The 26,879-nt window shown below is 49.5% G+C and overlaps 2 non-coding genes across 2 annotated transcripts; both read right to left on the reverse strand.

Annotated features, from left to right (window-relative positions):
• Positions 1-11,612: 11,612 nt before the first annotated feature.
• On the reverse strand, positions 11,613-11,696 carry TRNAL-CAG (transfer RNA leucine (anticodon CAG)). Its single transcript has one exon. It is a non-coding gene; the product is annotated as a tRNA-Leu (tRNA).
• A 13,654-nt stretch (positions 11,697-25,350) lies between these two features.
• On the reverse strand, positions 25,351-25,434 carry TRNAL-CAG (transfer RNA leucine (anticodon CAG)). Its single transcript has one exon. It is a non-coding gene; the product is annotated as a tRNA-Leu (tRNA).
• Between the last annotated feature and the right edge of the window lie 1,445 nt (positions 25,435-26,879).

The following is a 26,879-nucleotide window of genomic DNA, read 5'->3' on the forward strand; positions in this document are numbered from 1 at the left end:
ACGGCTAACATGTGGCCGGTACCTGATTGTGGCCCAGTGCTTACCCTAGGTGATTCCTCTGATGATTGCTCCAGAGTTATTAGAATTCTTCGAGAGGATTGAGAACGACGCTGTTCCCGGCGCTGGGAGAGTTCGTCTAGTCGGCGGCGAGCCTCCGCGATTGCATTGTCTAAAGCTGTGTCTTCATCTGTGGTATCCGCATGTGATGGATGCACTGGACGTTTTGGCGTACCATTTGATCCGGGAAGGCGAGCCGCTTGTGCATATGTACGCTGGTGAGGAGACGTATGGTGAGCAGCGGGCTCAGATAAAGGAAGTTCAGGGAAGTCGTTGTCGTCACATGCGAGAGCTGCAAAGCGATTACTTGTGGGAACATTCATTTTTGCAGGCGACTTGTGAAACTTCTTCGCTGGCTTCTTGCTCCTTCTTTGGACAAGCGGAGGAGCGAATGTCATGGCCCGGCGATTTGCACAGGGCACAAGGAACTGTTGGTTCATTCATGTCGGCCACAGCTGCTGGATTAGGGCAGGTATTTTGCATATGTCCTTCTTTGTGGCAGTGATAACAAAAAATACGACGAGGTCGGCAGGGCTGTGGTTTGATGATCGCACCGTAGTAGGTAAGGTACTTCGGGAGAGTCAACGGGCATTGCAGGATGAGCAGGTATGAGCCCCGACGACCCATAGGCCGTGCTTGCAGTACAACGTGAGTTGAGCAGCGAATATTTGCGCGCACCTCCTCGGGAGGGCTTGTGCTGTCGACATGATAAACCATGCAACGGAGTGTGTCAGGACCAGATACAAAATATATTTGCACCAGGACATGCTTGCGGTCATCCAGGGGGATCCGCTTAACTGCGCAAAGTTTCTGGGCGCCCATCAACGATGACAAGTTTACCGTGATGGTGTTCGATGGGCGATGGACGACAAACCCGCAGTAGTTCGAAGAGCCAAGAGCGTGGTCAATTGTGGCTTGAACATTCCGGGCAGGGATGGCAGTCATATCAAAGCGCAATGTAGGCTTGATGGTAACGCGGAGCGAGTTCGCAGCAGGCGGAAGAGAGCCCTAACTCACGGGAGGCATCTGTGGAGGCATTGAGGCAAGCATGATAGCCAAAGCTGGAGACAAGTGCGTTAGCACGCCTTAAATTTTACTTACAGACAAGGAGTCCAGTTTTCTAGGCCCACTATAAACACGTATTTTTTAATCACGTCTGCTTTTAATTCTTGTTCTAGAGAACTGTCAACTTTTTTTACTCAGTTTGACTGTGAACGGTTGACTCAGCTTTAGCGTTGCGATTTGTATTGTTTTGTTATGCGTTTGGCCCCGACCCTGCTTTTAGCTTCGACTTTCACTTAGTGTTCGGTGACTATATTGTTATTTTCGTTTTCGTTTTGCCTCGTGCTGCATTGGCGGCAAAGGTCGCTGACTGATCATTTTCCATGCGTGCACCTTACGGTTCGTCGTGGTCCTCTCGGTTTTATCGGTTCTTGGCTGACTTTGCGTTACCTAGATATGTATCACTTTGATATTGTGTACTTCGTTTTGTTTTTTGTATTAGATAGTTGAACTCGTTTGCTATTTTCTTCGTCACGTGGGTGTTGGACTGCGTTATATAAGTGCTCATCTTTCTGAATAAATGTGTTGGTAGTCAGCGCCCTGTCCTGTCCACTTCTGTTCGTCCTTGTTTTTTTAGCGCTGCATTCTTCTACCAGGTATACTTGGCTCTGCTTCTTCTTGCTTGCCAGTCCCCTGACATTAATTGTACCGACTTTTATGGGGGACGCAGGATCCACTTTCATACAGAAGAAAGGGGCCGGGAACATGCGCGTGGTCTGGCCACGCGCTAGACAGGAAGGGTTCTGCCCCTTCAGGTTTCCGCTCGGCATCGCGCTTGAAGGTCCCGTAGCGTTTGTCACGCCTGCTTGCTTTTAGGGTTCCTCTATACCTTTTGCAGATTCCTCGGCCTCGGCTACGTCCATCCGAAGTTCCGCAGAGTAGTTTTTCGATGCAGCGCCCGTAGCCACCGCATAAGTGCGGACACACTCGGCATCCGCGTGACAGTACCGCCGACATTCAATACAGCGGGGAACTTTGCACCCACGCCGCACGTGGCCCGTACCTTGGCAGCGCAGGCACTGCATTGGACGTCCAGGCGCAACGGCAAGAGCCAACTCTCCGGCGACGCGTACCTGGTGTGGCAGGTCTTCCAATTTCAAAGCGGGCTTCAGCTTCAGTAGGACAGCTCTTGTCCTTGAGCTCTTGTCATTGACGCCTTGTATCCGCCACCGCTCACGCGTAACGTCGGTCACTTTGCCACACGCCTCTAATGCCGCCCGGATGTCGTCGTCGGCCACACCATGAAGCATCCAGTGTAGCCGCAGCTTTACCTTCTGCTCTTCCGGATAGATGATGAGGCAGCAGTGTCTCTTGACTTGCAGCTCATTGAAGGCGAATAACTTCTTTGCGGCCACCGTGCTCCGCAGGGTAACCACAAAAACATGGTTGATTTGGCACGCCCCCAACGCGACCACGTCGTGGAGCGTACTGGTCTCGGCCAGGGTGTCACGGAAATCATCGACCCAGAACGGCCTCGCTCGCATGTCGCCGTGAAGAAAAACCGCGTTGAAAACAATGGGTCTTGTTGGCAGGGTCGGCGAAACGATCTGGTAATCCTTATCTTCACAGTCATCAATCCTGTTTCCGCGGCCGTTAAAGGCCGCTGTCGCCGCTCCGCTCGAGCCCATGATACTGCGAACCGATCAGCTCAGATGCCGGAAGCAGTATGCCGCTCGGCCATCCTGACAGAGCACGAGTGCATAGAAACCATAGCAGAGTAAGACCTTCCTTATTAGTCTTGCGTTCATGAAAATTGTCAGAAGAGGAATTCGAACCCACTCCCGGAAGACCGGACTGCGACCTGAACGCAGCGCCTTGGACCGCTCTGCCATCCTGACAGAACACGAGTGCATAGAAATCTGTGCAGAGTAAAACCTTCCTTTCTAGTCGTGCGTGCATGAGAGATGTGATAAGTGGATTTCGAACCGATGCCCGGAACACCGGACTGCGACCTGAACGCAGCGCCTTGGACCGCTCTGCCATTCTGACAGAACACGAGTGCATTGAAATCGGTGCAGAGTAAAACCTTCCTTTTTAGTCTTGCGTGCATGAAAGATGTCAGAAATGGAATTCGAACCCACGCCCGGAAGACCGGGCTCGGAGACCGGCCAGATGCCCTCCGAGTGCGTCCGTCACGGACAAGCGGCTGGCCGCGTTCAGAGCTCATTCTTGGAGAAGGCGATCCCGTGGATACCTCAAAGAGCGTCTGCGGCGGTCCGCAGCTGCAGGATGCGGCAGTGCCGTGGTCGAAGCTGAAGCCCGGGTTGCCGCGGCCGCTGTCGATGCCGGTGTGGGGTGCAGCTCACCCTGCAAACTAAAGGTGTATGCTGCAGGAAGCTGGCGACCTTCGCAGACAGACTAAACCCATATGGTGGGTTCCAGTCCAATGTTCTCCATCTTCGGTATCCTAAATCTCGCTTCTGAACGAAAGCTTTCTCTTCTTCTTCACCTCTGAACTCTTTCTCCTGTGAACAGAAAAAGAGGAGCACTCGCCAAAAAAGAAAAAAAGGGAAAAACAAAGACGTTTTGAGGCCCGTACGGGTCCCTTGTTCACAGTGGCAGCGGATGGGCGAAGGTGGTGGCTTATGTACGGGGCAGGTGGCGTAATGAGCCTGCGTAAATCTCAGGAAGATTACCCCTCGTTCGGTTCGATTATGTTCCTTCCTCGCGAGACGACATTCCGTCAAACACTCGACTTTCTTTCTCCTGTTCTATCGCACGTCTCCCGGACGAAGATATCACAGATATTGAGGCATGGACAGCGCTGTAGATGAAAACCGTCGCCAGGCACTCTACGACTGCGAACACCACGGAGGAAACTCCGGCAGTTGACCCGCACCTGTTACATTTGTGGGAAGCCAGGAGATCTCTGACAAGGAGGTGGAAAAGGCAAAAGTTATATCGCAAGTTACCCGCCGCGGTGGCTCAGTGGTTAGGGCGCTCGACTACGGATCCGGAGTTCCCGGGTTCGATCCCGACCGCGGCGGCTGCGTTTTTATGGAGGAAAAACGCTAAGGCGCCCGTGTGCTGTGCGATGTCAGTGCACGTTAAAGATCCCCAGGTGGTCAAAATTATTCCGGAGCCCTCCACTACGACACCTCTTTCTTCTTTCACTCCCTCCTTTATCCCTTCCCTTACGGCGTGGTTCAGGTGTCCAAAGATATATGAGACAGATGCTGTGCAATTTCCTTTCCCTCTAAAAACCAATTATTAAATCGCAAGCTGAAGACCATGATTGTAGAACTCACCAAAGAAGCGGATGACTACGCGCATAACCTCGCTAACCAAAACTGGCTGAAGCTGTGTTATTTGCTCAACGGCAGAATGGGCACGGCTAGAGCATGGGGACTCCTCAGATCCCTTATCGAGCCGAACTCAAACCGGAAAGAGCAAATAGACACGCTCTGTAACGCCTTGCACAGCTATAAAGGGGACAACGAAGCCCTCATCGCAGAACTTGCAAGGAAATTCCTCGATCTGGGATCCTCGTACCCTCTCCCTGCGTACACAGGTGCACCCAATGAAGAGATGGACCAAGACGTAACGATTGAGGAACTGAGGGCAGAGCTTGATGTCATGTGTAAGAACACCGCTCCTTGACCCGGCCCGATAAACACCAAGATGCTCTTTAATATCGATGACATATCCTTAAGAAAAGTAGTGAAATACTTCAACACGCAGTGCTGGAACAAGGGCCAGATCCCCGACTCCTGGAAATTGGCTTTAGTGCGATTTATTCCCAAGCCCAAAAAGTCATGCGATATTGATCATTTACCACCGATCTCCCTACTTCGTGGCTGGACCCGTTAACGGAGTCACGGCAATTGCAGCAGTTTCACCACGGGGGGATATCATTGCAAGCAGCCTTATCCAAGCGGTGGATACCACATCGGCTGAAGAAGCAGCTATCGCACTAGCGATAACAAAGAACATTGAGGCAACGGTTATGTCCGTCTCAAGAGCAGCGGTACGCAATTACCTCAGAGGCCGCGTTGGCGCTCCGTGTTGGGAAATTTTGGAAAGGTCTAATCCTTCCAACATCTAGAGATTCTGGACGCCAGGGCACCTCTCAACGACGGGCAATGAGGCAGCCAACACAGCTGCTCGAGCTCTCCTCCTCCGAACATCTGGCACGCAGCCTCTCTCTGACACAGTTGACAGCCCCTCACCCTTACTAGGCTACGCAGAAATTACGGAGTACTATAAGATCACAAGAAGAAAATATCCTCTTCCTCACAAAACCCTAAGTAAATATGAAGAGCAGATAATCAGGAGACTACAAACTAATACTCTGCCCAATCCTTACCTAATGCGTAAATGGTACTCAGACACCTACGATTCATCCTGCCCCTTCTGTGGAGCAGTTGGCACACTCTTTCACGCGGTTTGGGAATGTCAAGAAAACCCAGACCTGGACAGCAATCCCGATCCGACTTATGAGCGCTGGGAGGCAACCTTTCGTAGCCACAGCCCCCGCGACCAGAAATCGCCGGTTGAGAGGGGCCGGATTATGATGGCGACCAATGGGTTCACGTATTGAACCCACCCAGTTTTTATGCTTTTAATAAATGTTTTTGCTCCTTCTCCTCCTGTTCTATTCTCTTTCTTTCTCTTCACGTTACCTTGGTCTTCTTCATCTTCTAGCACCGAATTGGAAGGAGTACACGGACACGATTATTCTGTGCATTTATTTAATTATATGCACAAGACATTAGTAAACATGGATCGTCACGAGCAATTAGCTTTCGCCAGGTAAATAATTACAGTTTAATATCCTCTCCCATGTTTCCACTTCCTTTTAAGCCATTGAGCAGAAGCTATGCCATCGTGAGTGAGGTTGAAATCATGTGAGGCGCGGGAAAAATGAAATATGACCGCTGATCGACGGTGCCAAGGCTGATCGCACCTCCTCATCGGGCACGCTGTGTAGAAGCCACTGCAGCTTCAGGCGCACGTCCTGGTTCGCCGGGTCAGTCACCTTTTTCACACGTTGCTCGCTGATGCCGGTAATCCTTTTTAGCACCTCGGCATCCATTAAGGTGGTGGCCCAGACGTGACTTATGCGATACGCCCCCAGGGCGATAACGTCCGGGAGGAGCGAATGTTGCGTCAACGCGTCGCGGAAACCTTCTACATTGTACGGGCGGGCCAAAACGGCCTGTAGGCAACCCGGCCTGTAGGCAACCCTGCCTGACAAAACGGCCTGTAGGCAACCCTGGTAAAACAACCTGGTAGTCACTTTCCTTTTCCGTAGTCCTATTACCGCGGCCAGAAATGGCCGCCGAAGCCGCTCCTACGGAACCCGTCACCGCAGGTCCGGAGTAGAGGTATGCGCCGAGGCATCGGCGCGCCGCCGCCGACTGCCGTCGCTGTGCCGCCGCCACCCAAGAAAACTCAAAGGCGCGCCGCCGCCACCGCCGACGACATTTTCACTCGGTCCGATCGGCGCGCCCTCTAAAAATGAATAAATATATTTTCAACACAAATCTAGCTGCGCTTGAGATTTTGTTTGGTGTTGTTTAATTCCCTGCCTGAGGCAGATAGTCATGTGACGAAGTTGAGCAATAAAGCAACACAAAACAAACAAAAGCAACCCTGCTCTCCGCACGTCTGCGCTGCGTATCGTTACCAGAATACCAGACAACGTAACGTGGGATTCCAAAGCTCCTTTAAAAGGGCAACACGGCGTGGGTGTATTGGACCGGAGTATACTCGGGTTCGATCCCGACCGTAGCGGCCGCGTTTCGATGGAGGCGAAACCCAAAAGCCGTCCGTATGCTGTGCTATGTCAGTGCACGTTACAGATCCCCAGGTGGTCGAAATTATTCCGGAGCCCTCCACTACGGCACCTATTTCTTTCTTCTTTCAGTCCCTCCTTTATTCCGTCCCTTACGGCGCGGTTCACGTGTCCAACGATATATCAGACAGACACTGCGCCATTTCCTTTTCCCAAAAAACCAATTATTATTATTATTATTATTCATCATAACATATCTCAGGGGTAAAATGTTCGCCTGCTGCAGAAAATAAAATTTATTTCTTTGTTTTTTTTCGCGAAATGGCTGTTATAAGAAAAGTTATTTTAAACATATGGTGATTTATACTCAAAAGAAGTGATTTCACAAACTGTCCAGTCGGAAATGTTTGTGTTATAACATCTACTGATTGGTTGACAGGTAAAGGGCTGAACGAAGCGAAAGTTGGCCGTAGGAGAGATAGATTTCTTTTTACGTAAAGTACAATGTATAAACACGATCTCATACGGAACAAGTGGAAGTACGATTAACATATGGAGTGTCACGTGCATCGGTGCCAGCTTTGCAATTCTAGACGAATTGACTTACTCTGCGCAATGGAAAATTTTAACCGAGGCATAGCGAGAAAAGAGAGAGAGAGGGTTTATTGACTTGAAAGGCAGAGAGGTTCGCCTGAAAGATATCGGGCCTGCTACTCTGCACTGGGGAACGGGAAGAGGAGAAAAAAGAGGGTCACGATGGGGGTGGTGATGAAGGGCGTAGGCAGATGAAAAAAATGCATAAAAAATGCACACTTTCTAACATCACAAACGCGAGGCAAGGTCCGTGTCGCTTAAAAAGCGTGAGTGCTCGCGTTGCTGTTACAGTTTTTAAACTATCTGGACAAGCGCCGAGGATCAAATCCTCCGAGAGGGGCCTTGTGTCCATAGACCTCAAATGAGATGCAAGCATGAGTCTTTCACTTGTATACGCTGGACACACCACTAAAACATGCTCTATAGTCTCTTGCACGCCACATGTGGTACCGTCCGGGGAGTCCGCTTGTCCTATTAAGTGCAACTATTTGCGCGTAAAGGCGACATTTAAACGTAATCTATGGATTACGCATGCAATAGGGCGTGGTATTCCGCCAGGAACAGAAAAGGTCATCGCCGGATCTAGCCGTTTAAGGCGTATGTGTCGAGCGTCTGGTAGGGCCCAGTACCTAGCCGTCGCACTCCTCATTGATCACGAAAGGAGACAAGTGGTGTCCGGTCCAGAGAACGGCACAGCTGTACGCAGGCCACTGCTGAAGGCGCTCCTTGCTTCAGCGTCAGCTGTCTCCTTTCCATCGAGTCCGCAGTGTTAGGGATCCACTGAAGCACTATACGGTGGCCTTTTTCCTGAGCAAATGACAGGAGACTAATGATATCAAGAGCCAGATCTTGGTAGGCGGTGTGGCGTAGGAAGCATCGCAAATTTTGTAGCGCAGGTTTACAGTCAGTGAAAAAGCACCACTCCTGAGGCGGTTCTGCTCAGATGTGGCGGATCAGATGGGGCAAGCTCTGCAGCGGTTGAAGTAGACTTGTGTCCTAATATGGATCTGCGGGTCGCTTGCTGAGCGGAGATTGCGAAAGCTGCTGTCGATGCCTTTGGTGACGCAGATCCATCTTTGTATTCGTGCACACAGTTTTGGTATTCTGACCAGATGTAAGCCCCCGCCGCGGTGGCTCAGTGGTTAGGGCGCTCGACTACTGATCCGGAGTTCCCGGGTTCGAACCCGACCGCGGCGGCTGCGTTTTTATGGAGGAAAAACGCTAAGGCGCCCGTGTACTGTGCGATGTCAGTGCACGTTAAAGATCCCCAGGTGGTCGAAATTATTCCGGAGCCCTCCACTACGGCATCTCATTCTTCCTTTCTTCTTTCACTCCCTTCGTTATCCCTTCCCTTACGGCGCGGTTCAGGTGTCCAACGATATATGAGACAGATACTGCGCCATTTACTTTCCCCCCCAAAAAAACCAATTATATATGTAGACAAGAGCAAGTTGCTTCAATCCGCTGACCGGCATCACAGATTTCTGGATTATGCCAGGGACATGCAGGCATACTGAAGACTGGGCCATCACCCATGGTGGCTGCAAGGGATGATGCGGCAGGGCATAGTCTGATGGCAATGCGGATCGATGGAAGCGCAGTGCTCGTGCAAAACTGCTGGCCCGTCGCTCATCAAAAATCTCCGTCAGCGGGTGACAGCGGTGCCGTGTAAGCGCGCGTAAATATACACGAAGTGGTTCATGTTGCAAGTAGATCGATATTGGGCGCGCACGAGATTCCTCAGTCGTGCCTTTGTTCGAGGCACAACGTGGTAATCCGAGGAATATCTTGAGCGCCTGTGCTTGGACCCTCTCTAATGTCCGCAAGCAGGAAATGCTCATGGTAGAGAGTTCAGGAAGGCTGTAACGAATGTAGCCTATAAAGAGAGTATCGTAAAGTCTTAGCAAGGAGCGCTCCGTTGGGTCCCATTTAATTCCTGCTACGAAGCGAAGGACATGGCAAAAATAAAAGCGATAAAAGAAAACAATTGCGTCTACGACGCAAAAAACAACAACAAAGTTTCTGCACGTTCGTGGAACAAGAAATATATAAACACAATACGCGCTTGATATATGTGCCCTTTTTTTAAATATGGGGCCGCAAGAAAGAAAAGATTTGAAATTTGAACCAGTTTAGCAAATAAGGCTGTTGGGAAATAGCTTTTTGAATTTTTGGTTTAGCTTTCCACGCCGCCGGCGCCGCCGCCGCCGCCTAAAAATGGCCTTGCTCTGCCGCCGATGAATACCAGGCGCCGCGCCGCCGACGCCGCCGCCGCCAACTACAAACGACCGCCAAGCCGCCGCTGTTCGAAACTGACACGGCGCACACCTCTAGTCCGAACACGGCGGTGGCCGGAAGTGGAATCCTCCCGCTCGGCCATCTTGACAGAACACTGGTGCACTGAATTCGGTGCAGAGTAAAACCTTCCTGTACGCGACTTAGCAAACTCTATCAATAACAAAAACCAAACAGACGCAATTTTCATGGATTTCGAAAAAGCCTTTGACAAGGTCTGTCATAAAAAGTTGCTTTGCAAAATCCTTAACACCGTAAAGAATAACAGAATTGTTACCAGGATTTCATCGTACCTGATTAACCGTCAACAATATGTATCGTTCGGTGGCCATTCCTCTGAAATTGTTTCGGTTGTCTCTGGAGTTCCTCAGAGTTTGGTGCTTGGACCACTCTCGTTCATTATATATATTAACGACACAGTAAAAGAATTCCAGTTCAACTTAAACTATATTCGGACTGCTGTGTGCTATATTCAAAAATTAAGAATAAAACAGGCCAGCTAATACTAGACGATGCTTTTGAAGAACTTACCACATGGTGTGACACCTGGCAAATGCCAATCAACTTTCGAAAAACCGTCTTCAGGAGGATAGCGCTAAAAACAAACCGCTGATATTCCGTTATTCTTCCTCCAATAACATTCTTTACGAGGTTGAACACTACAAACATCTGGGTCTATGGATCACTAACACTCTTGACTGGACCAGCCACATGAATCAGGCTTCAAGAAATGGGAGCCATAAATTTTTCTTTCTGAGGCATGCATTGAAATTCTCCACCCCCGAAATTCGGCTTCTAGCCTACAAATCATTTGCCCTCCCAATAATAGATTATTTTGTCGTAATTTGGGATCCTTTCACGAAAACAAATATTGAAGAAATTGAAAAAAAATACAAAGAAGAGCAGTCCGTTTTGTTTACAATAGTTATGGATGTAAATCAGTGACTAACCTGTTGCATAAGGCAGGTTTGATACCATTAACTTAGAGGAATCGCGTCTCTCGTCTCAAATGTTGTGCCAACTTGTAAACAGTCATTTGAAGAACTTGTAAACGGTCATTTGAAGATTAACCCTGGTGAAATATTATATTTCGCTTCAGGTTGCAACACTAGAGAGCGACACAATCTCACAATTACCCCTTTTAGTCCTCGCGACAATTTCTTCAAATATTTTGTTTTCCCCAAGAACAGTAATGGACTGGAATCGGCTTGCCAACTAAGAAATTTTACAGCAATCTGTGACATCATTTACTAGAGGTCAAAGTTTTTCCTAATTTCTGGTTTGTTGTTGTATTTCGTTGTACTTGCTCATCAGGTTTAAATATTTTTGTTACTTACTGGTTGTAATTGTTGCACTACGCATTATTTCTCTGTTTACTGCAGATGAGCGTTCGTTTAATACTGTTACTTTTATGTCTCAGCTTTTTCCCTGAAATTTTGACACCTGTGCTACGTAATATTTTTTCTGTTTATCGCCGATGAGTGGTTGTTCATTATTGTGACTTTTATATCTGAGCTTTTTGCCTGAACTTTTGCCACTTGTACTTGTAATTTTCCTCTTTTTTGTATCTGTGTGCCCACCCTGCTAAAATGCCTTCTGGGATTGCAGTATTCACAAATAAAAATAAACAAGTTTTGTTGTGTGCATAACAAGAAAAAGATAAGTCAAAAGTGGGATTCGAGGCCACGCCCGGAAGACCGCATTGCGACCTGAACGTAGCGTCTTCGACCGCTCGGCCACCCTGACAGAAGTTTGTTTTTCGTTATTGCATGGATATAGCGCCGAGAAGAAGAGACACGGGTGCATTGAAATCGGTGCGGTTAAAACATTCCTTTTCAGTCTTGCGTGCATAAAATAACAAAAGCGATGTCAGAAGTGGGATTCGAACCCACGCCCGGAAGACCGGACTGCGACCTGAACGCAGCGCCTTGGACCGCTCGGCCATCCTGACAGGACACGAGTGCTGTGAAATCGTTGCAGTTTTGTACAAAACGTTCTTTTCTGTGCTTGTGCGCATAAGAACAAGTTGCTTGACGAAGTGTCAAACCCTTTTCACTCTTACACGCAGAGCAGCGGGCAATTTTTACACAGAATTCATAATACTCACTCATCCATAAGAATAGTACACAGAAAGCAAAAAACATTCCTAAGCACATATAACACAAATGAGTTAGAAAAAACAAATGAAAATTGAAGAAACTAATAGGAAGGACCGATAAGGATAAAATGCATTGTACAGAAGTGCACAATATTTAAGACACTATGATGATTAAAAATAGAGCGGACTCGGCAGGCTTAACCGAAGAGAGAAGGCAAGAGAGTGAAAGGTATTGGGTAGATTTGCTTTGCAGGAAATCACCTTTTTTAGACCGAGGAAAAGAAGCCGGTAATTCTTTTGTTAAACGCCCGCATGGAAGCACTACCCTCAATTGTTCCTTAATATGAGAGTACTTATTGAGCAGATCAGCTGTTTGATGGTTCAGTGTTTGTGTTGAAGAGTGGATTTACTGATGATTCAAGGCGACCAACGCTGGCAGCATTCTGATAGCAGCGGGACAGGAGAGCCGGAGGCAGCAGCTTCAGACGGAGTCACGCGCTTTAGCCTCCAGCGAAGACGACGAAGCGCGGTAGTAATGCGTTGTCCTCGTCTCCTTCTTACAGCATTCTTTTCCTGTTGGAGCTTTTGAACTCCGTCAGTCTGGAAAAAAAAAGAGACAGTTTTTGTTTTATGTTGACTTTCAACTCCGCAATGGTTCTCTTTTTCAATTTTTGTCTCAAGTTTCTGGAAAAGGGATAATTCCCTGAATGGCTCATCGTTGCAACGCAGCGTTCTCGGCAGAGCAGAGGGGCGCGAAGTGATTGTTCTACCAATGCACGGCGATCAGTCGGAGATTGGGGGAAGGGCAGCTCTCAGGGAAAATACTGTCAGCGCGATGAGGCACACGTGATGTCATGCAGACACGCTTCATTCCTTGATTCCGTCGCTTCATGCTTGGTGGTGAAAGCATTTATTTGAAAATTGCAGAGAGGTTGCGTGGGGAGCCATCCCTAGCGGGCCGCTCCCCTTACAGTACTGGGTGGAGTCCTTTATTCAGTGACCCCATTGGTCTGGGCCGCCACTCGAGCTCGCTGAACTAGGGCTTGTTGGGCCGGTAGGTCCAGGCAGCTGAGCAGGGCCGCCTCCCAGTCATTTCAGGTAGGGGAAGGGGTTAAGGGCGGAAGAGAAGGGTTGTGTTGGCATGCCCAGACCGTGTGGAACGTGTCAGCCACTTCCCCACAGAAAGAGCAGAGGCCAGAGAAAGAAGTGTCGAATTGTTTGAGAACTGCCTGGCACAGTAAAGTGTTAGTAAACAGTCTAAGCAGTATTCTCTCGTCCGCTTTCCCTAGCCCCTTGAGAGGAGCCGGGTACTGACGGTGCGAGTCCCGGTAATAAGCGGAGATATCTTTTAAAGTTAACAGAGAGTAGGAGTGCTTGTCCAGTTCGGTAGGGTTTACGTCGGGGGCCCGGTTAGTGAGTGCGCGGGCGACCGAGTTGGCGGCCTCATTCCCTGGTAGGCCCTGGTGGCCTGTAGTCCAAATGAGAAATTGGGTTGTGGGGTCCTGGTCCCGAGCTGCTCTCTGAAGTATTCGTTACGCTGTTGGCGTTATCCAGCCCAGTTCATATTTCTGGCAAGCCCCTCGCGAGTCGGATATGATGAATATAGATTGAGCGTGGGAGGCGGCTAGGGCCATTGCTACCTCCTCCGCGTAGGTTGTGCTAAGTGCCTTAGAAGTGAGGCCGTTCACCTGTCTTCCCTCGCGAACGACTGAAAATGCTTGGAGCTTCAGAGCTTTAGAAAGCCGTCCCGCGAGCAAATGCAATCTGACACGCCCTAACTCGCCGTGGCAAAAGGCAGTTTCGAACAGGGGGACCCTACCGGTTAAGGGGGGTTAGGGAATAGCTGGGAGCCAGTGCTCATGCGCAGGACAAGAACCCCAGTGGTGCTGTTGTTCTGAGCATGCGCATTGTCGTTCCGCTATTCCGCTGTCTCCCTAATAAAAAGGGTCCTCCTATTCCAAAGCTCCCCAAAGACGCGCTGCGGAGAATTCGATTGGGCGCTGCGCTGGCTCCTGCGGTCAGGGCGTCCTGGTCATCCAGGTCGCATGCCCTTCCACTGAAATGTCTCTTCTGCCCCGCTGCCGCCAAGAAAGCAACGCTGAATCACTTTATGGAGTCTTGCCTCGGGCTTCGAGCTGCGAGCGTACATCTGTGTAGCCAACGCTGATATCCAAGACGCCCGCCAGCCAGACAAGCGCAAGTGGACACGCCGGCCTCAGCATCACGCCCTGTTGACATTGAACAACGAATCCATCCTTAACCTTTTCCTTTAACTTTTGTCAAAGGGCAAATTTGCACAATAAGAAGAAAAAAATAGCGGCGAGCAATTAGATTGATGCGGTGGAAATGCGATTCTCTTCCAGTTCTGATTCCTTTTCTTTCACTCACCAATATATTCCAGTTGTGGTACTATTCTATTAGTAATTCTATTCTCCTTCTCCTATTCTTATTACATTTCTATTCCTTATTGCTGTTTTTTTCTTTTTTGCTGAATCACTGTCATTTTCATTTTTGGCGAGTCATTCTCACTCCGGCCTCTCCCTACGCTCCCCTACAAGTGGCGTGGAGGGGGACTCCGCTCTCTCCACCTGGCACTGTTTTCAGGTGCAGGCTTCACGCAGACGGCTGTGCCGAAAAGTTTTCGCCATTATGCCCCTTCTTATGCTGTAGCATAAAAAAACCGTACTCAGTGCTGCCAGGCAGAGCCACTCCGAAAGTGGACTCAAATTTTTAGTGTGAAAGTTCTACTGGATGCAGAACTCGGATCTCAGATTCCGTGTCTCCAGGTGACGTTGAAATAACTTTGCGTTGCCTACTAGACCCACCGCGTTGATTTAAGCTACATAAGGTGTGCTATCTCTGCAAAGTTCACCATGACCAGCCTGGTCCAACATGGTGGCATGGCCTTTGACCTTTGACCTGGCCCCGCCCCCCCCAAAGAAAAATGATCTTGTCAGATTTCGACCTACCAAGATGAGAGACTATTACCACGACATTTCCTTTCCTAGAAAAAACAATTTTCTATTTGGAACAAAATTGATGTCTAGCCATAATTGACCACGCCCAACACGATGCTGATCTCAGTACCGTATTTCCCGCCGGACAACCCGCCCTCATATGTTGCTTGGACGCAGGGGCCACATCACCGCTCCCTCCTCGCCTTCATTCGATCCTTCCACCTTTTTCTCCTTCATTTAACTTCCACGTAATCATTTCTATCTCGTTCTACCTTCCCAGCTCCCCTTATGCCCTAAAGCATTAAATAACGTTATAAAAATATCTCCAAATTTGGCCCAGGATAGCCCCAGAATATTACCTACCCACCCTCGAAAATTGAGCTTGGCAGATTTGGACCATACTGATCCGGAGTTCCCGGGTTCGAACCCGACCGCGGCGGCTGCGTTTTAATGGAGGAAAAACGCTAGGGCGCCCGTGTGCTGTGCGACGTCAGTGCACGTTAAAGATCCCCAGGTGGTCGAAATTATTCCGGAGCCCTCCATTATGGCACCGCTTTCTTCCTTTCTTCTTTCACTCCCTCCCTTGTCCCTTCCCTTACAGCGCGGTTCAGGTGTCCAACGATATATGAGACAGATACTGCGCCAATTCCTTTCCCCAAAAACCAATTATTATTATAATTATATTTGGACCAAACCGTATTTGAGCGTGTTCGACACGATGGGGAACTCTAGATTTGGCCCGGGCCAGTGTCAAAATTTGACCTTGAGAATGACTTCATACTATAATTTGTTTAACCAGGTTTAAACCCAGGCATTTCTTTTTCTGCGCGAGGCAAGGAGCGGTGCGGGGCGGTCGGGCCTCTGACACGTGTATAGCTCCTTTCATGCACTCAGCGGTCAAAGCGAATCATTTGCGGACATGCAATCCTGCTCATCGGGTGACTCTTGACCTGAGCTCTGGAAGCGTCGTCAAGCGTCGGTTACACAATCGTGCTTCAGAACAGTTCCGACCAAGGCGGCGCAGAAGCTGCCGTCTCGACATCAAGATTTAGCGCCGAGAAATGGTTTTGAAGATTCTAGGGAAATGTCGCAGCACTGCTGAGCGAAGGGAAGCTTAGCCGAAGCCTGGACGGAATTACGACGGATGACGGAAGGAACTCTGCTGGCATTGCGTAGGCATAGCTGACGCGGCTGAATTGCGGAGAATTTGAGGAGGAGGTGTTCGTTCTGTAATCCAGGAACGATGATGATTTTCATGAATACTGCCGAGACCTGAAACCAAATTGTCCTACGCGAATACGCAACACCTCGAAATAGCATGCAAAAAGGTAGCTAATTTGTACTCGCCGAGCACTACCGTGACATTGGCTATAAAAAAAATGGATGTGGTTTAGCTCTGGTTAACCATAGTTGAATTGCGAAAGCTTCGTTACCTCGGCACGTCGTCTACGCAGCGTCTCATTCCTACGCTCTCGAGATTACAAACCGGTCTCTTTCGCAGTTGAAGTCATTCCGGGACGTGGCACGACTTCTTTTCGCCCCATCTTCGTTACGACGCTTCTCGAGTCGTGCGGCGCGTTCTTCTGGCGTGAATACGAGGGAAAGACAGATAGAAAAATCGCCGCGCGCTAGTAGGCCCATAGGCCCCAGGGCCGATCCCGGAGGCAGTGCAATACCGGGACGACCCGTGCCAGTGCGCATCTAGCACTCCTCCATATTCCAAAAATAAGTTGAATATCTTGGGCCCAAGGACCAACAGCAGATATTAAATCAGGTATCAGCGCAGGCATTTTCACCTCTACAATACACTGACGCGAAGGGCGCGCACACACACACACACACACGCACACACGCACACACACACACACACACACACATATATATATATATATATATATATATATATGTATAAATATATATATATATATATATATATATATATATATATATATATATATATATATATATATATATATATATATATATACCCACCTCGAGGCGACACCTCTCCCTCTACCCCAGCGGAGAACATCTAGTGGAGCGAGCAGCGACGGCAACGGCATCGACTGCGGCGCCATCTGTCTGTTGGAGCGTGGCTGCGGTATCGCTGCTAGGCAACGGCGGCTCAAGGTCGTTCGTGGGCCCCCGCATACGGCTGAAGTGCGCGACGAGTCGAAATGGCTCGCTGGCTGGAGTAGTAAAGCTTTCGCCTTAAAATACGACATGCGTCGAACCATGCACCCCTCAGTTGCGGCCAGGATATTTACACCCTCACCCTCGCAGTCCATCCGCGAGCAGCCGTCAAGTGACAGAACGTGCGCTGAGAATTCTGAGAGCAGGCCACACTCAGAGGAGAGTAGAGAGGACAACAGTAGTTCCCAATATCTCCACAGTGTTGACAGCGCTGCTGCCTCCCAGTTAGAAACGTCACAGAGGTGGAGTGGTAACCCCGGATCATCTGCCTGTCCGCACAGGCAGCCCCGTTGGAGAGGTGGAGACGGGCACTACCAGCACCTTCCCGATTGCAGTCTTTCGGCTGGTGGAGCACCACGTACACCACACGCATGACGCACCGCACGCGAACCGGATGGATTGTACGCCATTGGTGGGCGGTATTCACTTTCCCCCTCACTCCTTTCCTCCGCGGTGCGAGGAAGCAGAGCCTGAACTACGGCAACACAACGACTGACCTGGGTCGATATGGCGCCGTGAAAGAACAGCACGCGATAAAACTGCAGATTTTGTTAATTTGCAACATCATTATAAGTGCTCTGCGCTTTTTTTTCTGAAAAAGCGGCGGAGGAGGGGGCAATTGGAATAAAACAGTAACTAGTAACGTGGCACAGTAAGCCTTCCATCACATCTTTGGCACCCTGGTGGCGGCTGTGGGACGGGTGCTTGCGGGTAGTGAAATTTTGTCCTCTGCGATGCTTCCTGCTGCATATGAACTCGATGAAGTACCAGCCAGCCCCTCGGCACGGTAGTGTTGTCGCGAAATGTTCCGGCATGAAAGGTTTTGTACAATACATTGTCTTGATGGACTCGGTTTCTTTGTCCCACAGAGATGAAAGTGCTTTCTTGTTCGGTGAGGTTATTTACTTGTTGGCTTTCTTCAGTGCACGTAGCAGTGCGGGCACATTTCACACGATCAGTAAACTTCGGTTCCATATTACCCACGACTACTTGGTAACTTCGGCACGTGGCAGTAATGAGCATACGTTAATAGTTTCTTGCAGCCAGTTTACTTGTCACGGATATCCCCGGGTAACACTCGGACCGAAAGAATGGACTAGGCGACAGGTGTACCCACACAAACGCACATTTAGTACACCCTACGTGTCACACACACACTAGAAAACAAAACTAACACAAAACATAGACTATAAATACTCACGACCCGGGCACACTGCTACCAGCGTCTATTACTAGCGTTCTACTATTAGCGGTAGGCGTTCGTGCTCGCGGTTGGTTCAGTGCAGCTGCGGCTTTGTATGGATCCAGTAGCCGGCGTCGAGGCGGCGTTCGACGTACTTGGTCTGGCGTCGCTGGCGGCGTCGCTGGCTGCGTCGTATAAGCTCCCGGTCCAAGCGCCCGTGGAGGTGATGCCGGTGTTGGCGTTGGGGGCACCACCCGGATGGGTGGCAACAGCGCTGGAGACACCACTGGCCGTAGCAGGTGGTAGCGTCCTCCGTTGACTCCCCGGAACGGGCTCAGGCAAGGCAGGAAGTCCACGATGCGAAGCCGTAGAACGCAAGCTCACCGGAGCAGTAGCCGGCGTCGCTCTCTTCAAGCCGATGCGTCCGTGATCCGCCGGAGCCTCCGCTTCTCTATTCTTCGCCCCTGTGCCTCGCCCTTTTATAGCCTTGCGTTGCTCCACGTAAGCCTTGTCATCATCTTCTTCTCTTCACCATTCTCTCTCCATCTCACTGAATCCTTCTCCAGCAATCATCTCTCTACACCACACCGAATGCTTCTTCATCTTCTTTATTCTTCGGTTAATCCACGTCGTCTTCTTCACGCCTCTTTCCTTTAAAATTTAATTTAGGCTCCTTTCTGACAGTACTTGCGTTCCTAACAGTCTCTATGCGATGACTTCTCTCTAAATTTCTCCACATGTGACGTTTTCCATTCAAATAGCGGTGGATCCTCAGGGCTTTCATTGTAAGGAAGAGTACTTACGGTTTAATCTTGCGTGGAACACTGCTCCTCGTTTTAGTTTCAATGGACTTGGTCCTAGCGGTCCTATAGCTAGGAGTCTGCTTCTGCCTAGGGCAGATCCTGATTTTTTTCCATCATTGCTAGCGCAACGCCTTGACGTGATGCGTGCTTCCCACTGGCCGTCTCGTTGGGCTCTGGATCACTATACTCTTTAAAAGATGCTCGATTTCGCCAGTGGACCACGGCCTGTGAAATGGCCACAGACCATGCCTCGTCGTTCGTCATGGTCATCTGAAGGCTTCTGTATCTTCCGCCTTCAGTCGAATCGCGACCTGCAGAGGTGCGCGCTCGCTTGCGTCCTAAATCATCGGCCTGCCCAACACTTTCCGCTGGCCTCGCTCCCCGAGTCTTTTGTGACGACGAGGTTACGCGGTTGAGCTCTCTTGAGCTCCGGCAAAAAGATCTCTGAGAAATCTCTGGCCCACTGCGATTTTCTTGTGGGCTTCCTCCTGTGTTGGCTTGCGCACGATGAAAGTCAAGCGGCCTGCCTCGGCTGCTGGAAATCCGATGCCTGAGGTCCTCGCAGGAGGCTCGCTCATCCGGAAACCCTGGCGGCGTAGGCGGCGTGAGCCAGCATCCACGAACACCCGGTGATGGCGCTGGCGAACTGCGTCCCGGCCGCAAAGACCGGCTAGATGCCGCCCGAGTGCGTCCGTCACGAACAAGCGGCTGGCCGCGTTCAGAGGTCATTCTTGAGGGTAATCCCCTGCATACCTCAAAGAGCGTCTGCGGCGGTCCCCAGATGCAGGATGCGGGAGTGCCGCGGTCGGAGCTGAGGCCCGGGTTGCCATGGCCGCTGTCGATGGAGGTGTGGGGGTGCAGCTCACCCTGCAGACAAAAGCTGTATGCTCCAGGAAGCTGGCGACCTTCGCAGACAGATTGAACCCACATTGTGGAGTTCACTCCAGTGTTCTCCATCTTCGGCATCTTAAAGCTCGCTTCTGAACGAACGCTTTCTTCTTCTTTGCCTCAGTAAATATGGCACGTGCCCACGCGGGGGGATTAGCCGAACGAACGCTTTCTTCTTCTTCTTCTCACCAAGTAATATGGCACATACCCACGTGGGGGGGATTGGCCAAGGTATATGGTGGAATGCCAATGAAGCATTTGCGCGGGGAAGGAAAGGTCAGAAGACTAAATCAAGATAAAAAAAAATTGGGAAAAATAAAATGAATTCAAGAGGTATGAGTCATCCGGAATAGAATCAATCTAGTCTTTTTTGGACATGCGAAAGAATTTTGTGTATAGCTAACAAGATAATCGATTAGTTGCACTTATGTAAACGCTTTCTCCTGTTCTACTCGCTTTCTTTCTCTTCACCTTACCTTGGTCTTCTTCGTCTTCTAGCAACCAATTGTAAGAAGTACACGGACACGATTGTTCTGTGCATTTTTTAATGATATGCACAAGACGTTAGTAAACATGGATCGTCACGAGCAATTAGCTCTCTTTCGGTAAATAATTTATAACTGAATACCTGCTCCCACGTTTCTGCTTCGGTTTAAGCCATTGAACGGCAGGTATGCTATCGTGAGCGATGTTGAAATCAGTTGAGGAGCGGGCAAAACGAAATATGACCGCTGACTGATTGTTTTAAATACAGAGAGAAACGCTCTTATTGTTTGAAGATCCTGGTTAGGGTTGCGTCACGGTTCCGAGGGCCTACTGAGCACCTAACAGTCTACTGGGCGGCTATTATCTAGCTGTCTCGGTAAGATTAGCCGCCTTATAGACGTGTCAGCCAGCCCCAACACAGTAATGATTTTAAGACGTCTTGACAAATTACCTTGCAGTCTGCTTCAAGAACATTTAAAAACATCTTGACAGATCTTGTAGCTCAGCTCAGCTAAAACGCCAATTTGTTTAAAGCTACAAGACGTCTTGCAAGACATTGTAGAAACCTCAAAAACAGAATCCCCTCCTGTACAAAAAGCCTTTTATGACTGAACACCAACACGCCCGCTCGACGGCTGGAAGGCGTCTCGGCAACATTAACAAGCCGTCTTGTATTCGCTACAACTGGAAAAAAATTTCTTGAGGATGCACTAGACGCACTGCGTAGCAAGCACCACTCAACAACTGACTCGACCGTCTTCAGTGCACTGCCGGAAGAGTGGATGCTCGCCACACTTACCGAGCACCACTATTCTGTTCCGTCATAAGGACCATGTGGCTTGTGAGGTAAGGGAAGTATTTTTAGCAGGAAAAACAAATGCCTCAGTCAGCCTTCGTAGGCCGTCAGATAATGAACTCCGTTACTTAGAAAACCAGTTACCATCTGCTACTAGCTAGTATGCTTTTTTATGCAACCTTGTATGCGTTTCAAGCTGCCTTCAAGCGGTCGTGATGCGCGCAGTTCCCGATGGTTTCTGTGTATATATTCCTTCGCCTTTTCATACAACCTTAATCGCGTGTGGTGCCTTCCTTCTCTTGTGCGTCCGTCTAGTTTGTGCTGGTTTCGTAGCGGGAGCTACACTAGGCTACCAGTTGAGCATTTCGCGGTATTTGCGAGATGGCAGTTGTGCGCATGCGCCATTACTATGGCAACCAAGGTGGAGGAGTGGGTGCGCCGCGCGCTTCGTCGCCGCTCTTTCTTCCGGAGTCCCTCCTTTATTCCTTCCCTTATGGCGCGGGCGCTCGACTACTGATCTGGAGTTCCCGGGTTCGAACGCGGCCGCGGCGGCGGCGTTTCTATGGAGGAAAAACGCAAAGGCGCCCGTGTGCTGTGCGATGTCAGTGCACGTTAACGATTCCCAGGTGGTCGAAATTATTCCGGAGCCCTCCACTACGGCACCTCCTCACCTCCTTCTTCCTTTCTTCTTTCACTCCCTCCCTTGTCACTACCCTTACGGCGCGGTTCAGGTGTCCAAAGATATATGAGACAGATACTGCGCCATTTCCTTTCCCCAAAAACCAATTAAAGAAAATGGCGCGGTTCTGGTGTCCGCTGATATGTGAGATAGATACTGCGCCATTTCCTTTCCCCAAAAACCAATTTAACTTTACGGCCACTGGTCCGCGATGTCGGTCTTCACGGCAGGCGCCGCATGGATAACACCTAACGTTCCGATGAACGCATCAAAGAGCACCGGCGTTTTATGAAAATTTGCTTTTGGGGGAAAGAAAATGGTGCAGTATCTGTCTCACTGTATCGGCGGACACCTGAACCGCGCCGTAGAGGAGGGGATAAAGGAGGAACTCAGAGAAGAAAAGAAGTGGTGCCGTGGTGGAGGGCTCCGGAAATGATTTCGACCACCTGGGGATCTTTAAGTTGCACTGACATATCACATATGCACTGACATATGGCGTGCGATATGCTGGGTGATCCGTCGGCTTTTGGCGTCCTCGATGCGGCGGCATTCTTTTATGATGTCGGCGATCTTGTCGCAGTTTTTTAGATGAGCAGATTGAAGACGTCGTCTGCGATGCTCTTGAGCACATGTCCGACTGTCAGCTTCGCTCATCCTTGTATCAAGTGTGTTGCAGAGATATAACGTATCTTTGATATAAGAGACGTAGGACTCCCTGGATGACTGGGCTCGACTGGCAAGATCTCTTTTAGCGGAAAGCTGCCGACCGAGTGGTTTGCCGAAAAGGTCGATAAGCTTCTGCTTACAGTCAGCCCAACTGGTCAGTGTCTCTTCGTTGGCATCATACCACTTGAACGCCTTGCCCATAGAAAACGATGTTCGCCAGCATGAAAGTTTGGTCCCAGCGGTTGTTAGCGCTGCACCGTTCATACCTGCGTAGCCAAGATTTGACGTCGGCGTCATCGTCACCAGAGAAAGGTCCAGGATCACGAGGGTGAGTGGGGACGACGGAGGACACCGATGCTGCCGAATCATGGGGGAATGCTGCCGTCATTGTCGGCCGTGGTACGTACCGTCCGCTACGTAGTTCCGACTCACCCCGCACCTCCACCAAGGATGTTACCGAGAAATGCTATTTACATTTATTTACAAGTGTTGGGGGTTAGAATAAAGAGTTCCTAGCAGGGAGCACCAACACGAACAGGGAGCTGCACATAGGCCATTGTAGTGCCACACTCCATACACACATTCACTCACAGTATAAAGTAGTCCACTCCGGAAGACACCATCTACGCACACATTCAATCACAGTAGGCCATAGTCCGTTCCTGCTGTCACCATTTAAAAACAAGATCAGTGTTCTGCAGAAATGTTAAAAGAAGGCGTGCAGCCTCCCTTCTGCATGTCTAGTTTCCACTCGGGTAGACAATGTCCTGCACTGTGCTGTGACGGGTTCCTGTCTTCTTGAAGGAAGCGAACATCACATGCCTTTCCGCGTTTTACTTTGGGCAGTACATAATATAATGTTCGATATCCCCGCACACACCACATAAAGAGCAGAGCGGAGACGATGCTATGCCAGTCTTATGCATCCATGCAGGAGTGCGAGCAGAGGCCGTGCGAATTCGATGTAGAAGGGTCGCCTGAGATCTTCTCAGTCCCTTGGTCACACATGGCTTGTGGGACGCACTCTACAGGGTACTGAAGTGATCGAGCACCGTTTTCCTGCAGAGACTTTTCCCATCTTGAGGTACTTTTTTGATGGAATCCTTGAGAGAGCTTTATGGGCGAGATTGTCTGCCACCTCATTACCGTTGACTCCTATGTGAGAGGGCACCCACTGGAAATGTAAAGCCTCTGCTGTGCAGATTCTGCACCAAGCGCAGAGAGCTTAGAGACAAGGCGTCAGGAGGGAATCCGCGCTCTAACCTCTGAAGGGCAGATTTTGAATCAGTTAGGATGACAACAGGTTGAGCCGGACAAGACCCTAACTTCCGTAAAGCCGCCTCAATAGCAACACTTTCAGCCGTTGCGGATGATACAACAGCAGTACAGCGTACGGACCACTTACAGTCCAAAGAAGGAATGTAAAAAGCCGCTGCGCTAGCTTGTTTGACCTCGTCCACAGAACCATCCGTGAAAATTTGAAGATGGCAGGCATACTCTGTTTCCAAGTATTCCAGTACAAGCGAGCGCGTTGCTTCCAAAGGAGAGCTGCACTTTGCGCTAGCATGGGGAATTGTGACCTTACAGTCGAGGGTCGGAAAAGACCAGGGGGGTTTCAAACGTTTCCTTTGCCTTCGCACATTAATGCCTAAAGAACTAAAAGTATTGAGTGCCAAGTAAACCTTCGACTCATATCTCTTGCAGAGCCGCTGGAGAAGGGATCGTCGAGCTACCGTCTCTCCTAAGCGGTCAAGATGCATTAATAGTCTCTGAGAAGCGATGAGGCTAAGAGGTTTCGATAGGGACTCATGAAGTACTGCCTTATTCGCAGCCGCCTGGGGAACTCCAATGGCTCTTCTTAGGCCCTTTCTGCGGACAACTTCGAGACGCTCAAGTTGTGATGCCGAGGGGTAAATTAAAGGTAATTGATACATTATCCGGCTGACCACCAGCGCTTCATGAAGTTTGACTATTGAAGAAGGATGGTTTCCCCATTGCTCACGTGCAATTCTACCGATCACATTGAGACGAGAAGATATAGATGCAACAATCGCGTCTACAGCTTTTCGCCACTGTAGACGGGAGTCAATAATGACGCCCAGGAAACGCGCGTGGTTGAATTGACGGATGCAAGAGTGACCGAGGTCTATCTTGAACCGCGCTTAACGTCTTCATACACCTGGAAACAGAATAAAGCCGGATTTGTCCACTGAGAGAGACAACCCCACACCTTGAAGGTAAGCTTGTGCCGAAAGTATAGCCTGTCGAGCTATCAGGGCTAATCGCTTGTGTTGATAGCCAGTAATCCAAATACAGATGTCGTCAGCATAAAGTGACATACGCACTTGCCTGCAACTTTTTTCAACCAAACCGGGTAGGCCAGCCATTACGGCGTTAAAGAGCACGTGATTTTGTGAACATTAACGCAGGTGGCCGGAAGTAGAACGGATCGCTCGGTCATCCTGACAGGACACTGGTGCATAAAAATCCGCGAAGAGCAAAACCTTCCTTTTTGTTCTTGAAATTGCAAATTGTTTTTTTTTGGGGGGGGGAGGAAAGGAAATGCCGCAGTGCATCACACATCGGCGACACCTGAACCGCGCCGTAAAGGAAGAGACAAAAGAGGGAGTGAAAGCAGAAAGGAAGAAAGAGGTGCCGTAGTGGAGGTCTCCGGGAAAATTTCGACCACCTGGGGATAGTTAACGTGTCCTGACATCGCACAGCCTTTTGCCTCCATTGAAACTGGCCGCCGCGGTCGGGTTCGAACCTAGGTTGGTCTTGTCTCTATAAAAAGAAAAGAAAAAAGAGAAGTTTTTCCCCTGATGTTGTGTGCATAAAATAACATCAAAAGAGTTATGTCAGAAGTGGGATTCGAACCCACGCCCGGAAGGCCGGACTGCGACCTGAACGCAGGGCCTTGGACCGCTCGGCCATCGTGACAAAACACGGGTGCACAGAAATCAATGCGGTGCAAATATTGCTTTGTGCTGCTGTATGGTTAAAAAAAGGATGTCAATATAGGGATTCGAACCCGCCCCCGGAAGACCGGACTGTGACCTGAACGCAGCACCTTGGACCGCTCGGCCATTTTTTTTCTTACTTGCCTGTTTAAACAACGATAACGGCTAGCAAACCGCTAAAACTCGTTAACCCGCCTTCGGTCAACGTGGTTGCTTAAAACTTCTTGAGGACTACAAGTTCATCCAACACGCAATTAAAGCCAGTCGGGTGGGTCCGGTTGGGCACGGTAACATTCCCGCATATTGCACAGGACTTTCAATGAAATTTTTTCTTACAGGCCGATTGTTCACATCGGCATTTCTCACTGACATCCTGGTTTTTCAAATGCCGTGGAGGCCCAGTAGTATGATGAGATCATAAGGGACATCTCCGTCATCTTCTACCGCGAAGAACCGGATTCCATACGGCGTGATTGGCAGGTCTTTCTTTATTGTTCTTTGTAGAATGTCCCAATGAAATACCGGGTCCCAACATTCTATAAACACATGCTCGATTGTCTCAGGCTTTCTTGCAGATCGAATATTTGACCGTTCATGGCCAACAAAACCCCTTTTGATCCAGCCTGGTTACAAATCTCTACACAACTTTTTTTCTTGACACAGAACGTAAATAAGCTAAAGAAAAACGCACTTTCAGCATGTTAAAAGCCGTAACTACTTCGCGCCAAAATCCTCTTACAGATGTCGTTCTTTTATCAGAACAGGATACCAAATACTCAAGCAAAGCATTGCGCAGGCGCACTTGCACAAATATACGCAAAAAGGGATCATTCTGGTCTCGCAGAAAAATAAAACGTGACACACGCTGTCTGATAAATAAATGCGCAAGACCCACTCCCCTTTTCGAACCGAAACAGGTTAGTCCGGCTTGTACGTTCCCATGTGCTTCCCAACACGAAAACAGCAAGGATTCTGTGTACCTTTTGTGTGGTTACGCGCGGCATGATCAATACCTGCAAGACTTGCCAAATTTTTGCAACTATGCAAAGGTTGCATACAGTTGCTCGTGTAAACATGGATAGGTTCCGGCTCTTCCATGCTTGCGTTTTCCTTCTGAGATTCTCTATTTCCTTATTCCAGTCTTGCTCAGTGTCATCGTATTGGTCAACTGGTACACACTAGTAATTTGAGGGCAGCGCTGTCTATCGCACATTGGCAAACACTTCAGGTTTTTGATCCCACTCCCCGTGCCAGAATCCAGATGATTTCTACAAGTTACCACGGCAGCCCGTTTTAGCGCAAGAATCAACGACCACTCCAAGAGCTTCTTGAATGCTTTCTTTGTCTTTACAAAAGATAGCAACGTCATCTGCGTATGCAAGCATTTTTTACCTCCGGTGCTTCGAGCGCAAGCCGCGTATCCTT

This window comes from Amblyomma americanum, chromosome 2, assembly GCF_052857255.1.
Source record: "Amblyomma americanum isolate KBUSLIRL-KWMA chromosome 2, ASM5285725v1, whole genome shotgun sequence".
NCBI lineage: Eukaryota > Metazoa > Arthropoda > Arachnida > Ixodida > Ixodidae > Amblyomma > Amblyomma americanum.